Genomic DNA, 20220 nt, shown 5'->3' on the forward strand with positions numbered 1-20220 from the left:
TTAGATGACTGATATTATGTATTTATTTACTGGAAGAATCATCTCGACCCTGTGTGTTAGAAAGACCAGTGTTTCCCAAATACATAAAAAGTTAATTTATTGAAGAAAAACACATGGGTGGCTCTGTGTCTTGTGATCTGACACCAAGTACTGGTCTAGTATATAAACCATCTCCCTAAGCACTCCTAACTAACTATTCAAGCCCCGCAGAAGCTCTACAGTGTTAGAACTGGGCTTGCCAGCAGCATGGTAACCAAGGGTCTTCTCTGAGGATGGAGACTACTGAGCCCCCATCTCACACGTGTTCCTATTTACCCTCCCCCTCCCTCTTCCCCATCTAGCTGGAGTGTCTTTTGGCTATGCTAAGGAGTTTTGGTGAGAAGGAATGACTCATTTGAAGTTCTTTTTCAGAAGACTTCTTTTCCTTTGATAAGGAATCTGGAGAACCCAGGTTGGGGAAGCGCTAGCCTCCTCTGGGCTTAGTTTTCACTCAACCGTGAATTCCCCTGGACTGGGGCCCTGGGCCGAAATCCCTCACTCTTTACATAAATAAACAAATAAATACAGTCTTTCAGCTGGTACCTAATAAAGACTCATACAGACAAATCAAGATTAGTATACCTCCTGGAAACTCCCAGATTTCAAACTTCAATAAGATAGTCAAAGGGTATCCGACCCAATTAAGTTGCGCATGTAAAATCCCCCTTTTAGCCTAACAAATAACAAACAACAGGGTCTTTTGCTTTGCTCCAGACCCTTCGATCAAGGTTTAGTTGCTAAGACTGAGATTAGTGAAGAAAAATATTACTAATCTGAAAACTCTTTTTCTCCAGAGGAAAAATGCTATGATGCACCAAAATGTCCTAAATAATTGTTTAAGTAAAACAAAGCAAAACAAAACAAAGCAAAACAAAAAAAACACAACAGGCTGAAAATGACCTTTTGGCAAAGGGATTTGCCACTCTTGGCTCCTGTGCTTATATCTAAAGGATGAAAGAAGAAACCGTGGGCATCACACACTTGCCATGGCCATGGCCATGGCCATATGGTCTTAGTTTTATTTGGATCAATTTGGACAGAAACTGCCAAATGCAGAGACTGATCAGCTTCCCAGCTTTCAAATAATGCCAAACTAGGCAAGGTCCCCAGCTATTTAGGTCCCAAGGCCAAAATCATGAGATGAAAAATCCCCAGCAGATATAATTTATTTCTAGTGGCATACATTTTATATTTAGAGTTTGGAAACTCCTCTAATGTGACAGAGGTCCAGATTAAGATCTTTGGAGTGCTTTCATTTTTCTTCAAAAGCACTGAATGCAGTGGTTCTCACCTAGAGGTGATATATCCCCCTAGGGGCATTGGACAATATCTAGAGACATTTTATTTTGTTGCAGAATGAGGATGGTGGTGGGTGGGGGTGGGGAGCAGGTTCCTCTCTAGTAGGGGGAGCACAGCTGCTGCTAAAATCCTACAGTGCTCAGGACAGCCCTTCACAATAAAACAGTATCTAGTCTAAATGCTAATAGTGTACCAAGGTTGAGAAACTCTAACAGAATGGGTACCCTTAGCCAGCTACGGAAGTTACTGTCTTGGACATACTCATCAGGGAGATGGTGAATCATAATAGCTATTATTTATTGAATGTTACCTGTGTTTTAGCTACTTCACTTACATTCATTTTTAAAATTAATAGTCCTTATTTTTTAGAGCAATTTTAGGTTTATAGAAAAATTGAGTGGAAATGACAGAGAGTTCCCATATTCTCTCTCACCTGCGCCCTCATTTCCCCTATTGTTAACACCTTGCATTAGTGTGGTATATTTAACACATGACAAGAGCCTGGAGACATGGAATCAGGCTAGCAGCAGCATAAGTGCTCTCTAACTTCGAGTTCCATCATTTTTAGTTGGCTGCCTTTTTGTCCTCATGCTTGTTGGATCATGATAGAAAGATGGCCAGGCCAGTCACCATGTCTACCTTCCAGGCAGAAGGAAGGGGAAGAGGGTGGCACTTGCCATATCTATTCCTTTTATCAGGAAAGGGACTGAGGCCGGCCTCCACTCAGACTCCCCTTTACATCTCATTGGCTAGGACTACCTTTAGGCATTCCAGCCTCTATGGTGGAGGGCTCGCAATGGAGAAGGGGGCTGGAAAAGGACGTTGAATATATCATTTAAAAGTTGTCTGCCTAGCTCACAGACATAGAAAACAAACTTATGATTACCAAAGGGGAAGGGAGGGAGAATAAGTTAGGAGTTGGGGATTAGCAGATAAAAACGACTGTATATTAAATAAACAACAAGGTGCTACTGTATAGCACAGGGAGCTATAGTTAATATCTTGTAATGCAAAAGAATATGCAAAAGTATACGTATAACTGAACCACTATGCTGTACAACAGAAACTAACACAACATTGTAAATCAATGACACTTCAATTAAAAAAAGTTGCCTGCCTTAGGAACCACTTCTAAAGATGTCATCCTATCTCTTGCCCCAACTCTTCCTGTGTACAAAACCGGTAAAACCTCCAGTATAGTGACTGCTTAAACTCCCCCTCTAATTCTCGCTCCTCTGATTGTTAAATACATTTTTCACACGCCTGTATATATATACTTAGGAAACCACTAGAATTATCCACAGGGTCCAAGTGAAGAACTAAATTGGCACTGATACTTTGAGACAGATGCCCTGCCCGTGGTCTTTCTTAAATCCTGGTGTGTTCACTTAGTATTCTCTTAGTGCAACAAATTCTTAAGCACTGCACTGGTGACAGGGAACGCAGCAAGGACAAAGAAGGGAAAAGTATACTAAGGGAAAAATGACCCAATTATTACATTAAATCTCAAATATGGCTTTCAATTCCTCTGCGGTCATCCTCAATCCCCAATAGCATACATACTCAAGAAATGCATTTCACGATCTTCTGACCTGATGTATACACATATCTTTTTTTGTCAGGATATCTAACAGGCAATTAAGAGTACTCCACATTGACAATAGGTGGGTCATTATATGAGTTCACTAAGAATACACGTGACTTTATACTGAACTGAGTGTCTCTATAGGTCAGAACTGGTCTATGACAGGGTCAGGTCAAATCCATCGCAAGACCATCATTTGCATACACCAATAGAATGATGAGCACATTAGTAGGGAAACAATATTGTCAAGTAGAAGGATTTCAAAGCATTACAGAACACAATGCAGTCCTTTTTTCAAGAAGCCTTTCTCTGATTTGGGCCATCACTCACACTAAATAAAAAGTCAAAGGGGGCACTGGGAATATAAATGCTAAGGAGGGACGTTGAAGGAGATCATAAAGTTAGATGCGCTTCATCAAATAAGTCTTTCATCAAGAGGTACATTTTCTTCAATTATACTGATGGACAAGACTTATTTTTGATATAGTTCCATTTGATTTCCAAGAGTTTGATTAAGAGAGAGTTAAAAGTGATGGTGGATACAGAAGGCGGACAAAATAGGAAGCAGTTGTGCTTGCAGGACTGATTCGTTAGGATGGCCTCAGGGCTGGCCCATGCACAATCTCTAAAAAGGAAATGAATTTAAATGAAAAGAATGGCCACCAAAGAAGAAGAGCTTAAGCGGCAGGAGAGAGGCAATTTGGCTCTGCAATTCTGTTGTTTCCCTAACGTATTCCCTGACTGTCCTTCTGCCAAGGGACCTGTTTTGTAGCCTAAAGGTGCTTCCCCAGCACAAATGAGCAGCAAAGATGCCAAAAAGGAGTGCAGCTTTAGCCATCAATCCTCACTTTCATTCATTTCCTAAATCTGCTTATTCTTCTGTTTGACTTGGTGGGAGGTGTGGGTTGTTTTTTTCAATTGAAGTATGGCTGATTTATAATATTGTGTTAGTTTCTGGTGTACAGCAAAGTGACTCAGTTATACATAGATATATTCTTTTTCATATTCTTTTCCCTTATGGTTTATTACAGGATATTGACTATAGTTCCCTGTGCTATACAGTAGGTCCTTGTTATTTATCTGTGTTATATATAGTAGTTTGTGCCTGCTAATCCCAAACTTCTTATTTATCCCTCTCCCATCTCCTTGCCCCTTTGGTAACCATAAGTTTCTTTTCTATGTCTGTGAGTCTGTTTTTGTTCTGTAAATAAGTTCATTTGTGTGTGTGTGTGTTTAATGAAGAACAACCTGGTGAGAGATTGTGACCGACTGAAGCCACAGAGCAACTTACTCTGCAGATGGAGTACCTGGTCTGGTTGGATCGGCTGCAACCAGCTGAAGGTCATATGGCCAAATGGGACATTTCAGACTCTTTGCTTCATTTCAATTCAATCATTATTTGTCCAGGGTCTATGCAAAGGGACCACTCTAATCTGGAGGTTAGGCTGGGCTCAGGGCTTATGAGGTGAATACAGCATGCTTGCACTGAGGGGTGCATGGCGGCGCCTGTAAAGTACAATGACTGGCAATAAAAAGGTGGAAATCATGAGAACACAGTGTGGGGCATGCAGCCCAGTTTCCAAACCTTCCGTCTTGAAACCCTTGGAGGATCGGGGAAGACTTCTTAGTGGGCAGTAAGCATTGAGTGCCCATAAAGAACACTCTCTAAGAATGAAAACAACTGAGCTTTTGTTTATTTATAGGAAAAGAAAATCAGAATAAAACATTGTCTGTTGCTAAATAGAATAATGTTGGGGTAGAGGGAGATTTTAAAGAAGTTAGGGAATTTGTGGATACATGACTAAACTGATGAAAGCAATAGGTAATCCTCCAATGACTTGTTCAGAGCTGCTGCAAGACTAGCCATAGCCACGTTATACTTGAAGCCAGGAGTTTTAAAGGTGGTAGATGCCAGGGAAGAGGCAAAGGACCTAGAAAACCTATTAGGTAAGTAATACTCCTGGGAAAACACAGTGTGGGTATTATAAAAAAATAATGTTTAAAAAATTCCTATGGATGTGCTGGCTTTTATTTTAATAGGTGGATAGTCCATAGGCTTGTGTTCCTATGAAAGGAATAGACTTTGGAAATCGTGCTTGAAGGCAGGAGGGAGGACAGGAGGACAGAAAGGGACTCTAGCCAAGAGAGGGCTGTGAGATGAAGTCCCTGTCATTTGGTTCCCCAGAGCCATTCTCAGCCTTCTTCTCCCCTTTCTCTTCCCATCACGGCAGCTGAACAGCCACAGAATCTCTTTCTCACAGTCTCTTGGAACTGAGAGTGGCCATTTGACCCATTTCCGATGAAGAAGGCAGTAAGTAGACTTGTACAGGGACTTTTGGGAAAGATAGTTTGCTTTCTGATTAAAAGGACAGAAACTTTCCCTCCTCACTCCCCACCAGCTTGAGATGCTGAATTGAGGACAAATTCTTACAACCATGAAGAAAAACCACAAGGACAAAGATGACACCTTGCGGTTGGCTTAACAGAAAGACACGTAGCTTGGGAACGTGGAAGTCATTGAGTCGCTTAGTGAACCATGGGCATGCTTAGCTCTTAAAAACAGTAACCTGAAATCATGGGTTTTCCTGTATCTACCATTACAAGCATTCTTAATTCCTATGGAAGGATTAAGAAAGATATCTGCTAATTGAGACCAAATTTTCTCACCTTGACCCTGTCCCTAAACACTTACCTTCTCTTTTACCACTTGAACTGAGGTAGCTAGATGGACGCTATATAAAAGCTACCTAAGTATATGTTGGTGCTGTGTGAAAGGAGAGCAATAGCTAATGCTCATTTCTAATTTGTGAATGCATAGACATTGTTAAAGAAGAGAAGAATTGAGGAAAATTGAACTGTAAGGCAACAGAGCACTGAGGAAAGTTACAGCATCTCCATCTATGACGTCCTAAGTGACTGCGGTCTTGTCTAAGAGCTGGCGGTTTAATTGCCTTTTCTTTTGAGACCCATTTGCACTACAAGCGTAGGAGGACATGTGGAAATGTGAAGGTCATGTCTTGGTGTCCTGAATTTTGCCCCATCTTTCTGTCTGAGGTGAGCCCCAAGCATTGGTGTTGCACATACCACGTCTTCAAGTCTCCTTCTTTCCCGTTGATTTATCACTCAATCCTGCCCGCCCCTCCCAGGGGTCTCCTCTCTGCCCTTCCTCTCTGTTCTTCTCCTTGTACTCTCCTGCTCTCTCGCCTGGTTTTACTCACACCTTCTCTCTTTCCCCTCATTTTTGCCCTTTACATTTTGTTGTGTCCTCTCTCCTGCTCTTTCCTTCCCCCATCATCCCTATACCTTCTCCCTTCCCTCCTCGTTGAAGGGAAATGAGAAATTTTATAAACTACGAAATTACACTTTTCGAAGATCCTCATGATTTATCAAGCCAATCTCTGGGCTGAAATGTGTGTTCCAAACACCGTGATGAAATGATGAAATTCTTACATTATCTAATCTAAAAGAAACCACCATGAGTTAACCTTCTAGACTTTAAAATCGTGTTTTGCTCCAAAAGGAGAGTCTTTCATGTCTGCTTCATGAGCATTCTCTCTTCAGCTCCATTGTTTTCCTTTCCTAACTCCATTCCCCTGTGCAGAGGCCGTTTTGACGACGGGAGTGGTGGAGGGCGGAATATACACACTGATGACTGGGGCTGACACCGCAGACCAGTTCCCTTTGAATCTCAGGATAGGGTTCAGAGATGGGCATTTAAAAAAGCTCCCTAAGTGATTTCAGTGTGTAGCCAGAGATGAGAACTAACATAGTAAAGCAAGCATTGTCCATGTAACACTACCCATTAAAACTGGGTAAGTTAAAGTTGGGCTGGGGATAGAAGAAAACCCCTCTTTGAGCTGAGAATGGTAAAATAAAGCAGAAAATAAAAGTCTCCTCATGAGGGTATCAGGACTTCCCAAAAGGGTAAGAGGAGGCTGAAATGACAGTGTGTGGGCGCTGCCCACGTTCAAGGGTATGCCCGATGTTAAAATTGTTTCCAAAAACCCCCGTGTAACCACAGACAGCACTAGGCTTGTCATACTTATATTTAGAAACAAAGCAATAAAGACATGAAGGAATTCCATCAGATGTGATAAAATTAAAATAAAAAGCTTCTCTCAACCTTAGAAAGAAAAATAACATTTTATACTCTAGTCATGTTGTAGAAACGTGCCTGGAAAAAACACTTTTTTTTTTTTTTTAACTCAGTGGGAGCAATCACACCAATTTCTGGGGTGGGTAATTTTGCAATTTCCCAGGTAGTTTTAGTGAAAATTTTAGGAAGTTTTTTGGTTCCATTTAATGATTCAAGTTCAGAGTCTTGAGGTGTGTGTGTGTGTGTGTGTGTGAAAGAGAGAAAGAGAGAGGATTACAGAATGGGTCAGACATACCGTTACTGACGGTTCATAATAGAGCAAAATCTCTGGAAGGCAATTTGGCAATACTATTTCTTAAAAAACATAGAATTTTGCATTCTACTCCTAGGAATTTTTCCAGAGGAAATCTTCATGGAATGGTGAAAAGTTACAGCTATTTATAGTAGCAAAACATTAAACACAGTATGTATGTAATAGAATAATTAATTTTAACATACATACATATATAAATTTCATGTACAATGGAATATACTATGCTTTCATCAACAGGAATGTTGCAGAGGAATTTTCAGTAATGTGAAGAAATGGCTACATGTATTGTTTGTAAAAAATACCAGGTTATATAATTGCATGTATGATATTACTTCATTTGTGTTACAAATATGTATTTCTCATTAGAAAAAGGACCAAATGAGTAGAACATCAAAATGTTTACTAAAAAGCCAAATCCTTGAAAAGAAAATTTCCTTGAAAAGGAGATTAAGAACTGCATTGGGATACACAGTAGGTTATTAAAATATTTATTGTTGACTTTTATTAAATTGTGTGGTAGGATTATGGATATTTTGATTTTCTTGTTAGGTCTGTTTTCTTTTTTCTCATCTAATAGATGTTACCCAAAAATGAGAAAAACATCAAAATTTATGCCATAGAAAATGTATGTATATGAACAAATTATGAAATAAATACACAAAAGAATTTAATTTTAAGTGGTAAAATAACAGAATAATGGATACTTTTTATTCTTTAATGTATCTTTACACATATGCTCAGGCACACACATGTACACATACCACTTGAAAGTCACACTTTTGATGATGTAATTGTTCTCATAGAGAACCCCAGAGAATCTATAGATAATTTATTTAAACAGAAAATCTGTACATAAAAATCAATTGTATTTTTATGTAACAGTAAACAAGTTAGAAAAGTAACCAAATTTTAAAAAAGACAGTAGTCACAAAAGCAATAAAAAAAACTAAGGTAATTGGAAATACCATTTTCAACAGAAAAGCATGAACGTAATGGAGAAATGTTGTAACATTTTATTTTTTAAATTTTTTATTGAAGTATAGTTGATTCACAACAGTTTCTGATTTACAGCAAAGCAATTCAGTTATACATATATATATATTCTCTATCATTTTCTTTTCCATTATGGTTTTTTACAGGATATTGAATATAGCTCCTTTTACAGGATATTGAATAGGCTATAAAATTTTTTTTTCCTCTCTGGCTTGTAAAGGTTTGTTTGTTTATTTTATTGATGTATAGTCAGTTTACAATGTTGTGTCAATATCTGGTGTACAGCATACTGTTTCAGTCATACATATACATACATATGTTTGTTTTCATATTCTTTTTCATTATAGGTTACTACAAGATACTGAATATAGTTCTCTGGGCTCTACAGATGAAACTTATTTTTTATGTATTTTATATATAGCGATTAGTATTTGCACATCTCACAACATTTTAATTATTGAGTCCAGGTGGTCTTACTTCAGACACTGGATCCCTTGAACCCATGGGAAAAAAAAGTCCTCACTGTTCTCTACCATATCCCCCATACAATTTCAGAGATATTCATGATTTAAATATGGGGAAAAAAGCTTTAAAAATGTTTAGATGAAAATATAGGATAACACGACATCTGGGAAGGAAAAGATACTGTGAGTAAGATTTTTGCTGATAAAGGGAAGAAAAGTTAAATTTGATAACATTACAACTAAGACTTTCTCTTTGTGAAAATCCAGCCAAAAATTTGGAGATGATATTTGCAACATATATGTTTAACAAAAAAATAGTAATAAAAATATATAAAGGCAGCCAACACATGAATAAGAAAATGGCAAACAGAACAGTAGAAAAACGATAGGGAAATGAACAAAACATACAAGCAGACTTGTCACAGAAGTGCAAACTCAAATGATTAATAAGTATATGAAAAGAATTTCAAGCTCATTAGCAATCAGGAAAGTTTATACCAAATTCAGAATTAGATATTATTTTATACCTCCCAGGCTGGCAAAAATCAAAAGCTCTTTTAACAACCTCAAGCATTGATGAGACGGTAGGCCAATGGAATACCCAAAATACTATGAGTATAAATGTAAAATTTTTTCAAAATATTGAAAAATCTGTGGCCTCATCTTGTAAGATTGAACATTCACATACCTTTCAACCTGTCAGTTTTATTCATGTTTATACATATATGGCATGTGTGTACATAGGAGACTTGGACAAGAATGGTTACTTATTTTTCATAACAGCAAACCCCAGAAACAACCCAAACGAGAGAGACTAGATACATAAATGGAGTATGTTCATTCAGCTGAATACTATGCAGCAGTGAAAATGAAGAACCACACACCATTCTTAACAACGAAGATTGTTTTGAAAGAAAAGAGCAAGTCACAAAAGACTAATTTGATAAAGTTGAAATCCAAGCAAAATAAAGCAATGCATTGTTTGTTTGGGGATAAATTCCTGTGTGGTAAATTGGGAAGAAAAACAGAAGAATCATAAACTCATAACCAAAAAAGCACAGTGCTTTTCTCAAGAAGTCTACTTTCTAACTAGGGAGATGGCTCAATCCCATGCACTAAAGCATCAGACTTTGAAATGATGAAGAAAAATAGGATTGGAGAAGGGTGCATGAGACTTCAAAAGTGTTGCTAATGTTTGATTTCTTAAGAGCAGTGGTAAGTATATACAAGTATTCATTTTATTATTATTCTTTAGATCTTATATATGTGTTATAAATATAATTTTTGTATTAAATATTTATTTACATTTTTTTGTTAAAGAATACAAAACATTGAAAATGAGAGAAAACTTTATTAGAGTTAGTTTGATGTTCCTCTTAGTGTAGCATTTCTTTTTTGAGATAGAAAAGCTATATTTTTAAATTTGGCTATGTGACATTCCTGAGCCAAATGGGGATAATACTTAACTCATAATGTATTGTTAATATTAAATTAGTTTTTTTTTAAAGCCCGGCTCATGGAGTGCTATGTAGTAAGTATGCAATATATGTGGTTTTATTCATTTTTATTTTTTTTATTTATTATTAAAATCTCATACTATAATATGGGAAAGTTCTTTATAAAGAAACAGAAATAGAAATTACAATCAGTCTTTTGAAATAAAATATACTGAGGTTTTATAATAAATTAGTGCTGCATTATTTATATTGATCTCAAATTTGAGGAATATGTTTCAACCAAATAATTCAAAATAATTGCTGCACATCATCTTAACTTTCTCACAGGTTATTTTGTAAGGGACATTTATTGACACATCATTTGCATTTTGTCCATCATTTTAGGCTTGATTACTTCTTAGTGACCATGGGTCTTCAGACAGCAGGCATTGAAGATCAGACGGGCTGGGAAGTGCTGCCTTAAATCACACACAGAAATGATGTCATTCAGGTGGAGGGCAGCACAGAAAAACCTAACCTCCGCAGAAGCGGTCCTTGCCTGCCTTGTGTAATTTAAAACGGCATTTCCCAGCCAAGTCTGCTCAGACCTGTCGCCTTCAGCCTCCTCTTTGAACTTCATCTCACTTTTCTACTTTGTCTTCTTTTGATGAGATGTGAACATTAATATGAATGATCTTCAGCAATTATTTTAAGTTTTTTTAAATTGAAGTATAGTCACATTGTGTCAATTTTTGGCGTACAGCATAATGTTTCAGTCATACATATACATACATATATTCCTTTTCAAATTCTTTTTCAGATCATGAATGTAATTTAACATTTCACTGGCATTTTGACCCAATTTATTTTATTTTTTAAAATTATTTATTTATTTATTTTATGGAGGTACTGGGGATCGAACCCAGGACCTTGCCCATGCTAATCACATGCTATATGACTGAGCTATACTCTCACACCCTGATAAAGGTTTTTTTAACAGCCTCAGAGAGGTGGGCTTGGGGTAGCTTCCACTGACAAAAGTCAGCTATTTAAACAACAAAAAAAAGTTACACTGCTAAAATTTCTGAAGCAAAAGGACACAGAATTTCCTCCAATAGCAAGGAACCAAGACAAATGTCACATTTCCTGGCTGCCCACTCGACTCACCACACCCCCTCCCCCAGCTCCCCTTTAGCCACAGAAAAAGAAATCACAGTAGTGAATTAATAATTCTGTGAGACAGACTTTCCTTCCCTCAGTGTGATTCAGCCCTGCAGCCCGGAGGAGGGGTAGGTAGCAAGTTCTTTAACTCTGCCCGCTCTGGACTGGCTTTCAGTATTAGACATTCGGAGTTTTTGAAAATTAACACTGGAACAAAAGTGACTATCATACTCCATGTCCCCTTCACCCGCCCTCAGTCAAAACTTTATTCAGGTTTCTTTAAGTTCGCTTACAAAAATAAAAAGAAAAAGAAAGAATGGGAAACACTATCTAGAAACGTAGAAATCAAACCAACATTAAAAGCTTCTTGTAGCAATTGCCACCACCTCTGATTGATTTTACTACAAACTAAAGGAAAAAGGTGTTTTACCATAAATGACACTCCTTCAACTCTGTAATCAGCCTCCTTCCCCCCTCTTTCCAGCGTATCTATCTAATCATGCATGACTGCAGCAAGGTGATGCAATAGTTTCAACGTAACTGCCTTATCTAGGCTTGGAATGAGAAACCTCGGGTGATTGAGTGAGAGTTTTTCCATTGTGGCCTTGCAGGGGTATCGGTGGCACCTGAGCCTTCTGGGAAGTGCCCCCCAATAATCCACAGACTGGATGGGAACCCCAGGGCCCTGGGCTGACTTCCCTGCCCTACACATTTCTAAGATGAGTCTAATAATAAATTCAGTTTCCAGTCCCCCATCTGCTTTCTGGGTTTTCAAAACCTGAAAAACTAACCTAAAGCAACATACTGGTCCAGGGGGACATCCTGTTTACCTGGAGTGGGGCTGAGGGCTCTCAGATGTTTTATTGACTCTAATTTTTCAGACCTCCACCGACATTCTTAGGATGGTATCCATTGGAGATCTGTTTCTAGTGGGGGAGCTTCTCACTTAATCTTCCAGACCACCAGAGTAAATTCAACACGTTGTCCTCAAACCTCACAGGACTCCCTAACCTGGGGAGGGTGAATTACTGTATTGATAACACAGCTGCGTAGACAGTTACATAGGATGGTTGTCCATCTGAGCAGAGAATGACAGAATCCTCAAAATGCAACTCTCTGGGACCACTTGAAATTTACATTATTGCTCTCCAGCCTATGGTAGAACACTCTAGAAAGTGCCCAAAGCTACTCACTCACAAAGGAGTAAAGGAACCCCAGCTATGACTTGGGGCTGAAAGATGTTTGGACAACTGCCCTCCTCTGAGGAGGAGAGCTTGGGCCTTGGGGCTCAGAGCAGCAGTGAGAGGTCACCTCACCCCCTTCTTACTTCCTCTAGACAACCCCTGCATTGGATTTTGACATCACAAATCAACACGGTCCCATCCATCACACTGTGAATTACTTGAATACAGCCTCTGCTTTCCAGTTATGAGTACGTTCCCACTGTTAAAAAATTGACCTCAACCCTTTCTTGACAATGTTAATATTTACTTGAAGGAGAAAACTGAGATTTGACCTTTGTGTATTTGATTTTTTTTCCAGCCTTCCCCAGAACTGGGGTAAATGAACAAAAAATTCTTATGATTTATTATTTCACTTAAAAATAGTAACTCTACTAGACTTGGTTGATATTTATGACTTCAGTGCCTTTTATGAAGGCATTTTTATGTGACTTTTATGTATGATGGTAACAGAGGGCACTTTTATTTTGTTGAACACACACACAGAGAAAATTATGATCATAGCAGCATGTACTATTTATCTACTTTTTCATTACTTCCTTAGCATTTTCCCAGGTTTTCTTCCAAAACAGAAATTTTAGTAATGGGATATTAATCTAATTATTAAAATGATTCCTCATTAAACTCCTTCTGAATTCTAAAGTGAAATTGTCATTTTTTTTAGGTGAGTAGTTGATGTTTAAAAACACAGTACAATAATATATTAATGTATATTTTTATTTCCTGTTAAATTTCAGGAACCTGCCAATTCTAGGCTGGACCCAGCTGTCCTGATCAAGCCTGGAAACAGGTGCTCCAATTCCAACCATAGGTATGATCTTGAATTTCTGTTGGAGCTAAGCCACTGTGCCTAGGGTGGGCTTCCCCGTTTTCAGCCCACTGAGCTGTGTGCCTTGTCCTCCTTCTTGCCTGCACTTGTCATTGTTGCCTGCAGTTGCTCAGCCCTTGTCACTGGGCAGCTCATCCAGATTAATACTGGTATTTCCCAGAAGGGCCTGGAGCCAGGCTATGAACTGGACTCAGCTTCTCTGGGGCCTTGACAACATGCTCTCCTACGGCCAGATATTTATTCATTTATTCTTTAGTCAGTTGGCCAGGTCAATAAAAGTATATGGCTTGCCTACTCTGTGCCAAGCTACCATGTGAAGGATGCTGCTGCCTGGACTTTGATCTGCTGTCGTGTTATCATTCCAAACAGATAGACCCCAGTCACCCCTGCCAAGTGCCTGATTCTGACAATCATCACTGCTTGGACTGTTCTGTTTTGCCCCAAATCGAACCTCTCAGCTATTGACACTATCTCAAATTTACTATATTCCTTTGGACGCTGTAACCAGCCATCCATCTTAGGACCTATTTCTATAGTCAAGTTGGTCCCCCATCAATTCTGGCTTCCTTTCCTATCCAAGTTTACAAAAATATCTTCACATTTATTTTCCCATTCTAGTTTTAAATCTTAAAATAACTCTGTGAGGTAGGAGGAAAGGCTTGTAAAATGTTTGTTTCATTGAAGAGGAAATTAGCTTTAGGAAGTGAAATGACTTCTTTATATTTACACAGTGAGTAAATGGTCTCTTTAGGAACACAGACCTTTTGTCTTACTGCAGTGTTCCTTCCACTTGACAGGGTTGGCGATGACCAACCTCCACTTTGAATTGACCTTATAATTTATCTCAGGAGGCAGTCAACTTTTCAGTGTGAAAGATTAATGTATTAAGCCTGCCAAGGCAACATTTTAATTTTCAAATAATTATTCAAAAGGTGTAAATATCAGATCCAGTACAGTTAGTAGGATAAAAACCGACAAAGGTGAAGGGCCTTTGAGAAATATCCCTTGACTCTCTCCTGGTCTCTTGTAACTAGGACCAGCCCCCATGTGAGAACATGGTTCTTACTGGGGACAGATCCGTCAAGAGGAAAGATCTGTACTGCATTTCTGCAGATCTAAGATGACTTGGCTATTTCAGAGTAGAGAAGTTATCCCAACATACATAATGGACAGGGAACGTTAGTTGCTACCATCTTCGCTGGCCCTTCCAAGCTCTCTCTTCTCTGCAGGGGCTGAAGGACTGGAAATGACATTTCTCAGTCAGTCTTGCTAGCAAGGTTCTTGTTTAGAGTGCCCCTCTGAGAGAACACAATACAGATCTAAAAGCCACAGACAAGGAGAAATCCTCAGGTGACAGCTGTCGGTAGGAGACACAGGCAGAATACAAATGAAATTCTTGCATTTTCCTACTTTTTGAAAGTCAATAGCGACTTTTTCTGAGCTTCTCTCCCTCAACAATCCTATCAGTTGTGTTAGCATTGCATTTCCTATATTAAATCTCTTCCGGCTTAGAATTCCTAGAGTGGTAATATTTCTCACCTGACCTAATTTTGACCGATTACAGCACTTTCCCCAGGGTGTTGTAATTTTGGTGTCCATCTGTGCTTCTTTTTCTGCATAGGTACTCTTGGAGACATAGAGCATGTCTTATTCATCTCTGTATGCCACTGCTTGCAATATGGAAGGCACTGTATTGTTAAATGATGTTAAAAGAGTACACAATACACTTGAGTTGGGAGAAGGTGAGATATTTTGGAATAAGCCAAGAAATGTACATTCGGAGTAGGGAAAAAAGGGAAATCTTCAAAGTGTTAATCTTGAACGCCAGGCTTATTTTGTATGGGTCAACTAGCTGGTTCACATTTAGAGCACTAACTTGATTAAGAAATTCTATGCAATGAAAGTCTCTCTCTAACAAAGTAGGATCTCTTAAGAACTGACAAAAATATTTGTACATCCTGCAAATTAGCATCGACGATCTTGTTAGGGTTCAGCTCAATGGTGACATGCCTTCTCACTGAGGCTCATTAGACCTCAAATACTATCTCAATATTTGCTTCCAAGAGAAGGTTCAAACTGTTTTAGACATTGGGTTAAGAATTTGGGACAGAGAAAAAGAAAGTTTCCTTACTTTAAGAAAATCACATTGATGACAAACAAGTTAACCAACATTTACAAAACAGTGACAGAAAGTACATTAAATGGAAACACCGAAGAAAAGCAGCTAACTCAAACTGGAGAGTATGAGACAGAAGGTATTTCTTGGTGTATGGGTACCTTGGGTTGAGTCATGAGGGCTGCATAGGAGTTGGCTAGGGAATAAGGGTGGAAGGGGCAGGGACAGTGGCAATGGCAGGGGTAGCTCTGGGCTGTGGGCTCATGCCTGCTGGATTCTATAGGGGTGTGCACGTATGCAGAGAGCTGTGCATCCACACTACAAAGGGACTTGTGGGCCACGGAAAGGAGCTAGGACTTACTTGAAAGCCCATAGAGGGCCATAAAAAAAACAGTCCTATGATTCAGTGAAATTCTGTTCAGAGTTTAGGGACTATGAGCTTCATTCAAGTCCTTGACCCTAAAATCCTCCTGCTCTAGGGTGTTCCACAAGCCCCAAGGTAGGGGGGCATGATTTATAAAGACCCCACTGGCTACACCAGGATGGTGCAGCAGGGGTCATAATTGAGAGCAAGAGGACCAGCTACCAAGCTGTGCAATGGTCCAGGTGAGAATCAATCTGGTTGATGAGCGTGGGAGCCTAGAAGAGCTGATAGATTCCAATTCCTTTAACCCTTCTCCTCTTCTTTTTTTTTTTTTTTTTTTTTTTTTTTTTACATTTTTTTCATTAAAATTTTTTTCTGGTTCATTTTACTTTCATTTGTATTAAATAATATTTTATGGTATATTCCTCTGTTTATCTAATGGTTTGGAACATATGCCTACTATATTATTATGACATCTGTTAGCAAACTCTTTGAAAATTAGGTTTGATCACTAATATATTTTGGAGATGGAGGAGACATTAATATACTTACTTGGACATGTAATATCAAGCTGTCCTTTCCTCAAAAATACAAAATTCCACATAGACAACAAAAGAAACATAAAGTCAGCCTAAGTAAGATGTTTCTAAATTCTGCGGTTAAATGATTGTGGTACATTTTGCACAGACCTACAAACTCTTCTGCTGCCTTGCAGGGTGTGTGTAGTTTGTCCTGGGCCAGTGGGGATAATTCTTTTGTGGATCCAGAAGCCTCTGTGTCAACAATTTCTGTTCCATGTTTCAAAACTACTCCTGTTTTTTTTTTAAAAACTGTGAAAAAGGCCATTTTTTTCATATCTATTTATTAAGTGCATTTTTTTACCAGCCATAATTTTGCATGCTTTCTTTCCCAGTCTGTTTATGGCTATTGGAAAGCTGTATTTCTCAGACTTAGATAAAAATATCAATCTCCTAGTTTGAAAATGGTCTCCAGTTTGAATACAGTGTTTTAAACAAAATGTAACTTCAAACTTGAGTTAGAAAACATAATCTTTTGAAAACTGAGGAACAGGTGGCTAGTATTTTTACTTAAAAGTACCTGCTTTAAAAACCACAAACCTGATGATATCTTTAAATCCTCAAAAAGGCATAACACAATCACCACCTAGTCATGTTTAGTTTAAGTTTACTAGAGACGATCATGAAAAGTGTGAAGTGCTAGCTTCTTCCTATTTTATGACTCATTATTCTACTGGAAAATCTAACTCTAAAACTGGAATTCACAGAGAAGCATTATATGCTCATGAAACTAATTCAACATTCAACTGACAAGTTGATTTCACATTCATTGAACTGCTGGGTGAGAGGGGACATAGGACACCTTGGACCTGAAGGATTTCAGGGGCAAGGACTTAAATGAAGTCCAGGTCCCTAAAACCTGAGCAAAACTTCACCAAGTCATAGGACTAGAATAAGTTAGAATACAGGTAAATAGATGAGCATTGTTGTAAAGGTAGGTTGGTGGTGGGCGTGGACAGTGAGAGAGGGATTTATTCCACTTCTTTCCTTGTTATTGCAGGGCTCCGCATTTCTTAATATTAGGAAATTCATGCTTGTATTTGCTGTGATTCTTCGTGCTGTAAATAACATCTTCTCTTAGTTTAATTCCTGTCCAGACTGATAGCTAGATGTCTTGTTTAATACAATAAAGTATTACAGTAATATTTGAAAATATCATGTCAAGTCTTCTTCTAACAAGCACTAAGGATTTTCCAGATTACCACCTTTAAACTCAAGATTCTTAGGTAGTAGCTGGTGGGGGTTGTAGCTTGGAAATAAGATTTCCCTCTGGGACTTAAATAATAAAGCAGCTCGGAAATGTACAAAGTCACCCGAAGAGACAGAGTGTGGCCTGGTTGAAGGTGTTTACATGATTAGAGGAGAGCAGACCAATGAGAAGATGCGGGTAGTGACACAAAGAACAGGCAGGGTCTCAGGAGCAGGTGTGGTCCATCCAGGCGCCATATGCGGGAGACAGCATCCTGGAGAACGGCTGTGTGCAGAATGAAGACTCCACCTGCTGGGACCTGGTGATGGAAATATCCCACCACTCTGAGGAAGAATGCATCATTGCACAACGTCAGTCACCAACCCCCACTTCGATAATGCTTCCCATGGAGTGAGCCTCTGAGGAGGGGGTGCATTAACTGGCATTGCAAGTGTTTGTACGTCTTTGATAGTAAATTTTTCTCACATGAATTATCCATGCGGTAGCATCTCTCTGATCTTGGTTAATATGATGTTGCCTCTGGAAGATGGAGTTTTTTATGCCATTTTATGCCAAAGAAGACTCACAATGATAATAAATGCCACCTAGTCGGGGTGCAGATGACAAGCTGGTCACCTGCATAAGGCGCCACCTGAAAGAAGTCACCTAGCCTCTTCAGGTGCCCCAGGCTCACTTTAATTGTGTTCCCTTTCTCTTCATTGCCTCTGTGAAAATAGGCCTCTTCTGACTACCAGTGATTTAAATTTCCAACATGTTATGCAATGCTTTTTACAATTGGAACCAACTTTATTCTTATCTCATATATGGGCAAAAGACAAGAATGAATAAAGTTGGTTCAAATTGTGAAGAGCATTGCATAACATGTTGGAAATTGGACCCCAAAGGCTTTTAATCTCATGCTATCTTTAAAAACATTTTTGAGTACACATTCACAATATATGTATTATTTTAAATCAATTAAAATATAGTATTATATGAAACACTAAAAATCACAAAATATAGGAATTTTAAAAGAGATAAAGATGAATAAGGCAATATTTTAAAATAACTATTTTTATTAATGGTAAAACACCTTTTGTTCTCAATAAGAAATAATAAAATTAAATATGTTTCATTATTTAAAAAAATCATCATCTATCCCTTTATAACAAAGTCATTCCAAAGTCTGATTCTAAGATCATTTTGTTGTGATCCTTGACCATCTGAACTGGAAGAGATACCAACAGACAGACAGAAAAACTAGAGAAGATGCAGAGAAAGGAAAAAAAATCATTGTGCCTCCTTATTCATGATTGATTAAATTTCATTTCCAGCTATCGACTATGTAAAAGTTTTTGTTGAATCTCAGTTAGTAAATTCCACTCTTCTTTGATGTCAATTAGTTGGAAAGTTGCAAAGATACATTGATATCTCCATTAAATAGGTTCAAAAATTCAAAACCCCCTGAAACTCTTCATTTGGATAGTTTTTAACCAGACTCTAGAATATTTGGCTTCCAAGTTTGATTGTGTGGGTAAGAGAGGTTATAGGGGGCACAGCTATACCAATTTTGGTAATAAAATCATGTAACAAGGTGTAAGTCCAATGTTGTTTGTCTCAATATGTCGGATGTGAGTGAACGAAGGCACCATTGCTACCGCTCTTAGCTGGGTAGCTCACTGTGACTTTAGGGTGGCTCAGGTGACAGTGACCCCCCTGACACTGACAAAGGGAGAACAACAGCAGTAGTAACTCATGTATCAAATACTAGCAAAATGAACTTGGAGCTTTCTGATTTTCTTCCTGTATCTCCTGGTTGCATGCACCCAGCTTTGGGAAGAGTAGAAAGTCCACCAGGGAGTTTTGATTAGAGGAGAAACATCACCAGGCCTGTGATTTACAAGCAGAGGTAACTAGCAAGGGAGTGGCCTAGGATGGGGAGGCCAGAGGCAAAAAGACAGAAGGAGGCTGGGGTCCAAGCTGGAGCAGCAGAAGGAAAGGGGGAAGGGTGGATTTGAGAGATGTTTTGGAGATACACTGCATGGAAGTTTGGACGTGGGAGGAGGGGGAAAGTCTAGAGGTGGCTAGGAAGCTGATACTGCCCTTCTCTGCGCATGGAGGGAAGAGGGCAGGGGTAAAGTATCAGAAGCTCAGTCCTGGATGATCCGAGTGTCCACCCCGTGTGGTGTGAAGGGGACATTCCGCCACATCGGAAGTGGAGGCGTGGGCAAGCTGAAGCCAAGCCAGTTCCTTCCAAGGCTTATTTTTCAGCTTCCATGTTAGGTTTTTTGCCTTTTTGGAAAGTCATCAATTTTTTTGAGACTCTGCCAAAAGCCGCTGGTCCCACTTCAGAAAGATAATGTACCCACCGCAATATAAAATTGTACCTATGATTTCTTTATAGGGTCCCCAACCCCTGAGGTCCACCCACTGCTCCAGATTGGAGATCTGCCCTCAGTGGCAACCTCACTGCCCTCCAAACCTGCCCTATTTCTCTTTCTGTGTGCCAGTCCTCTG

The sequence above is a fragment of the Camelus dromedarius genome, chromosome 6 (assembly GCF_036321535.1).
Source record: "Camelus dromedarius isolate mCamDro1 chromosome 6, mCamDro1.pat, whole genome shotgun sequence".
NCBI classification, from domain to species: Eukaryota; Metazoa; Chordata; class Mammalia; order Artiodactyla; family Camelidae; genus Camelus; species Camelus dromedarius.